The sequence below is a fragment of the Mesoplodon densirostris genome, chromosome 14 (assembly GCF_025265405.1).
Source record: "Mesoplodon densirostris isolate mMesDen1 chromosome 14, mMesDen1 primary haplotype, whole genome shotgun sequence".
NCBI lineage: Eukaryota > Metazoa > Chordata > Mammalia > Artiodactyla > Ziphiidae > Mesoplodon > Mesoplodon densirostris.
Genome location: NC_082674.1, coordinates 15,487,844 through 15,493,843, shown reverse-complemented (window position 1 = coordinate 15,493,843; position 6,000 = coordinate 15,487,844).

The following is a 6,000-nucleotide window of genomic DNA, read 5'->3' as shown; positions in this document are numbered from 1 at the left end:
AAACTAAAGTGCAGGCTGGGGAAGTAAGTTGGCCTGGACCGCAGCCTCTCTGGGTGGTGCTGGTGAGGGCACTGGCTCTCCGGGAGCAGCTCCCTGCAGCAGCCACAGCAGTGGTCAGAGCAGGCCACCCCCGAGGGGCCTGATGTCTCGTGGAACTGTGATGACATGGGCTCCAGTGAGTCAGGGGCCACCCCCTGACCCCTGATTCCCAGCACTCCCTCGCTGCTCGAGGACCACTTCCTGTGCCGGTTAGTCAGCTCTGTGGGTGCCCCCAGGCGGGGAGCTCAGACAGCACAGTTAATAAGTGTGTCCCCCATCCGCCCAGCGCCTCCTCTGGGTGGGGGGGAGGGGCGTCTCTTGGGCCTCCTGGACGCTCCCTTTGTCCTGTCCAGAGAGCTTCCCTCTCACTGCTGCCTCTCCGCATAGCTCCCCTTGTGCCATGGGCGGCCACCTGGAGGAGGGGTCTTCGGGAGCTGGGTCCCCAAACCCCCAGAGCCAGCCTCCCGGGGAGCAAGAGCCCAGGATGCACTGGGTGGCTTCTTCTCCCCCTCCTCCCTCCTCCCCACCCCCAGCCAGTGTACTCCCCTGGCCTCTTCTTCTCCTTACTACTTTCTCAGCAGCTGCTCTGATTCTAAGGCCATCCGCACTCACGGGGAGGACTTCCAGGGAGTGTTCACTCAGCTGGGTCCTTGAGCCCAAGGACCATCTGTCTGTGACTTTAGAAACTTCTGGGAGTTTCTAGGAGCTTCCAGGGGAGGACCAAGACTGTGAGGGGAAGCAGCTGGGCCCCCCATTCCCCACCCTCACTCTGACCGGCAGATCCTCTTCCGGCACAAGTGGAAGCGGGGGGTTGAGCAATGGGAAGAAGGTAGGACTAGACTGAGGAGTCCTCAGGGTACGGGACAAAGAATTTTGTCTGTCTGGTGGGGTCTCCAGGTCCGGGGCTGCCTGGGGACACAGAAGGATTTAGAACCCAGAGAGAGACGGGAGGGGGTGAGGCTGTCTCTCCTCGGTGCCCCTACATCCTGAACACAGGAGCGTTCCTGACTCTCACATCAGCGTCCTGGCGTCTCTGTTGCCAGGCAGCCCCTCCTCGGCTTTCCCCTGGAGCCCCTGGGGATTTTAGGATGGTTCCATGGTGCCCGTCCCCAGAGAGGCCCTTCTCCCTGTGTTATGCTGTTGTGCGGATTGCTGTGGAATCCAGCCTGGGTGCCCGGTGCAGAGAGCCCGTGCTTCAGCCAGGTGCCCTGACGGTGGCTGGACGCTGGACTCGTGACAGTTACAATACCATGCCCCTCCTCCACCCTGCCAGGGAGACTGATGACTTCCTGAAAAGGGGTTAAATGGAGGGGGTTTGTGACATGGAACATCTGATGTGACCTGAGAACTTCCTGTTCAAATGACCCCTGGGGCTCCTGACCTCAGAAAGTGTCCCGTGCACAGTTAGAACGAGCCCCGAGAGTCACGCTTCTCTAAGCAGAGACGCTTACAGGCTGGGACCGCCCTGGGCAGCGGAATCCAGGCTCCTCTATCCTCACAGGCTCATCTGAGCTGCCACAGAGGCCTTGAGGCTCAGAAACTCACCAGGGGAATCCCAGGAGGAAGAGGATGTCATCACATCCCATCCTCCACCCTTACAACTGGAGCCCTAGAGTTACAGTTTAATTCCTTCATGCCCAGTAAGGTGTAGGTTCACTAGCTGATCACCTAATGGGTCCTTTGGAAAGCCCGAGTCCTCAGCAGACTCTGGGATGTCAGAGAAGAAAGATCCAGATAGCATTGCTCAGCCGACTAACACACCCTACACCGTGCACTGACCAGGAGCGATTGCTGGGCTACACTAAGGAGAGGTCCCAGGCCTGATGGCAGAGCCGGGAAGGCTCTCTGGGACAAAAAGCCCTTCCTAAGTTGTTCAAGGTGTCAAGGCATCCCCTGGTGAGTCAGGGCAAGGGGCTGCTCCGTGGGCCCTGTCTTAGCCTCCCAAGGCTGAAGTACACCCAGCGGTTCCTGTGAGCTGTGTAGACCAGCAGTCAGTCAGACCTGGGCTGCCCACAGCATCAGCTCTCTGCTCACTGGGCTGCCTGTGAAGCCGTGTGGCTGAATCAGGCCTTGACTAGACATTAAAGGACTGGGGCTCGAAGCCGTGGTGGCGGGGGCTTGAGGGCGCCTCTCAGGAGAAGGCAATGTGGTAATTCACCGCGGGCAAAGGGAGAGAAACCTTGTGCAAACTACCGCCCCCTCAGAGGCATTGAGTGTAAGATAAAGACCCTAAGTGCCTGGTGTGTTCCGTGGGTGAGAGCCAGCAGAGGAGCCTGGAAGCAGTCCCAGGAGAGGGTAAAGCATGAGTGTGGTCAGCACGAGGGAGAAGCAAAACCAGAGTGTGTTTGATTTCCTGGGAGAAGGCAAACTGAACAGTGACTCAGCTGAGAAGTATTCAATCAAGTGTTTGTTTTTGGAAGGACGATGTAATCAGAAGGCAGCCCAGCTATGAAAGGGGTGAAGCCCTGGTGAGGTCTGACAGACTTATCCCCACGCCCCCTTCACCCCATGTAGTTTTGTCCTAGCACGAGGTCCCACCCTGGAGGAAAGCCTGGACCTGACCTCCTGCCTCCCGCAAGCCACAAAAGATGAGCGGTTAAAGGGAAGATTTAAACCAAATGTCCCCCAAATGGAGGTCCCTCATGGGGTTCCGCATCCCTGGCTGGTGGGCAAAAGCATCTCCTGTCAGCTGGCTGCTCTGGCTTTATTTAACCCTCAGCCCCTCTGGGGATGGAGTGCCCGTAGACCTCTCCTGGAGACCCCAGCATCTTCCCATCACTCCTCCCAGCCAAGTTCACACATCTGAGAGCCTTTTCCCTGCATCAGAAAGAGAAGGAAAAGTCCAGCAAATATTTATTCACGGACTGTTCTCCAAGGCTCCCAGGTCATTCCCAGTGTGGTGGCTCATGTGGGAGAACTGAAGGTCATGGCTAAAGGTCGGGAAGAGAATCAGGGCTGCAGGAAGGCGGGGTACACCAGTGCATTTAGCCACCTGGATATCCTTCAGGCACCACCACAAACTCATTGTTTCCTTCCCAAATCCCTGACTCTCCCCCTGGGGATCCTCTCTCAGCACCTCCAGCTACCCCCCGCCAGCAATGCCACTCACCCTGGAGCTTCTTTCCGTTCCCTCATGCTCCCCCTTCGGCCTGTTTAGCTTCTAAATGTCTCCGTTCCAGGTCTTCCTTACCCTCACCACCACTGTCCCATTTTGCTGCTTCATCTTCCTTTATCAAAATCGCAGCGATGGTCTCCTAACTTGTGTCTCTCTCCAGTCTCACCCTCTTTGAATCAATCAGCCAAGTTGCACTCAGGATAAATTGAGAAGAGTTGGCAAAGATGTGGGCAAGCGAAGTGAGAGCCCTAGCACTGGTGAGGTCAGTCAGGCCTCAGGCTGTGGCTTTCCCTGAGGGAGGCAGCCAGCTTGCAGACAGCCCGCAGGGAGGGGTTGGGGAGTTCGCCTCACTCCCCTCTCTCTCCCGCTTCCGGCTGGGCTCCCCGTTGCCGGAGCCCATCAAGCAGTAGGAGAGCGGAGGAGCCCGTGACTCTGTGCACACAGGTTGGTCTTCTCAGCACAGGGCAGCGGGGAGGATGGTGGAGGAGGGACCTGGAGGGCAAGCAGGGGTTCACACAGATGCCCAACCGTTCCCCACGCAGCCCCCAGGGCAAAACCTATACCTGAGCAGGTTCCTGCCTATGAAGCACATGAATTAATAACAGTCACCCTCTCACCCTAGGTGGCCCCTTTCACAGGACTTTCAAGGTCCATGCCAGGTTCCCATTTTACAGCGGAAGCTCAGAGAAACAAACGCCTGGGTCTCACAGCCAGGGCCTGGGGACACTGGAGCCTGAGGCTGGGCTGACCCTGCTGTGATAACGCCTCCTCCCTGGGTCCTCAAGGCCCCCTCCCATCTTGGCCAGCCCCGCTCCTCCCTCCTGGGGCTCCTGGGCTCTGGTCAATCTGCGTAACTAGTTCTCTGAAGCCTCCATACACTCTCACTTCCCCAAGTCTGTAGGACGGGGGTCAGCAAACTGTGGCCCGTGGCCCAGTCACTCCTCCGGGCCTGCTTTTGTACAGCCTGAGACCTAAAAACACTTTCTACGTTTTAAACGATGGAGACATGTACAAGAAAAATATTTTGTGGTATGTGAGAATCACGTGACATCCAATGTCTGTTAATAAAGTATTATTGGCATATGGCCAGGCCCATTTGTTCATATACTATCTGGGACTGCTCTGGGGCTCCATGGGCTGAGCTGAGTAGTTGTGACAGGAAAGGCATGACCTGCAAAGCCTCAACTATTTACCATCTGGCGCTTTACGGGAAAAGTTTGCCATCTCCTGCCTCAGAGTGTCGCTTTTTGATGTGCTACTGTCTTCATTGTGTTTGCGTGTGTGTTTATGTTGCACCTGTAATCCAGGCCTAGCTCTGCCGCCATCCCGTCTGGGGAGCTTCCCTGGCCCTCCCTTGCTTATTTACCTTGCTTTGTAGGCAGCGTAGCATGGTGGCTAAGAGCACAGGCACCCGGGTTTGCATCCTGGTCCTGCTACTTATGTCCTTGGGCAAGTTACTCGACTTCTCTGTACCTTGGTTTTTCCCTTATCCTGCAGTGAGGGTCATGAATTTATCTCCTTCATATCTTGCCGTGAAGCTCATGTGATGCAAACAAGTAAATACCTGTGACCTGTTTAGAGCAGGGCCTGGTATCCAGAAGGTGCTGCTTAGGAGTCACAGCTCATCAATCGTCACAGCAGCCGGACTGGCCTCCGTCATGGAACTTCTCACTCATTCTCTGCCATTTGTTCACATGCCCTGAGGGCAGTCAGCATATTCTAGTCTCTTCACAAGAGCAGGTGTTCAGTAAACACACAGCTTTCCCGCAAGGAGGCAGGTGGGAGAGGTCAGGGCAAGGGTCTCACATGGCCCTGAGAAGGTGAGACCCAGGTCTTCCCGGTCCAGGTTGGAGAGGGGGTCCTCCTATGAGGGAATAAACAGCGTATGGTACCCCTGAGTACATAGCCCAGAACTTGGGGTCCCGGAGGCTGGGCAGGTGACTCGGGGGCAAAACAGGGCCCAGCCTGTCGGTCAGCAGGAGCCCACCCTGTGTTGCTGCAAAGTTTTTGGAAATCCTCGAGGTCACAATGTCCCTGGTTGCGAGGAAGGGCCGGGCAGCCCAGTCAGGCCCAGACTCCTGGGCACCATTGGGCCTAGGGGATGGTCTGCTGAGGGGCCTTTCCGGAATATGGAGGAACCCAGGTGGGGCTTGGGAGAGGGGCAACCTCGTCCGAGGCGGCCTCCACCCCCTCCCACCTTCAGAGAAAATTCTCTCTCACTGCCCACTCCCCACCCACCTACCCACACATCCCAACCTTCTCCAGGCTCTGGAGTGGCGAAGCTGGACCTGAAACGGGCACAGAGTTTTATTGAGGACAAAGGACTTCGGTGCTTCGTTCAACAAACAAACGGAGGCCCAGCTTCAGGCGAGGCTGGGGTGCGAGGGTACGGGTGTGGCAGTGAGTCTCCAGGTGGATTTTGGCCTGGTCTGAGTGTGAGTGCACGCCCACCAGCACTCTGGGAACAAGGTACTCCTGGGGAAGGGGCCCCGGGGACTGGCGCGTGTGTGGGTGCACCAGGCCTGGGACGCGTGTGCGCCTGTGTTCTTCGACCAGCAAGGAGCAGGGAGGGAGGTGCGAAGGAGCTGTGTGCGGGGCTTCCTCGCTGTCTCGGGCCTGGAGCCGGGGTGGAGGGCCCAGGGTGAGCTCCTGCCTCCTCTGGTCCAATCTGGCGTGTGCTGCTCTGTCGCTGGAGCCAAGGGGGCCGTTTCAGGTGACATTGTTTGAGGAACATCTTCATCAAGGCGGACCCCATGAGCACTGGGGCCGGAGTCTGCTCCCGTGGTGCCCAGGAGCCCCCAGAAGAGGCTCCATGAGCTTGGGGGCTTGGGAGGGACGGAATGCGG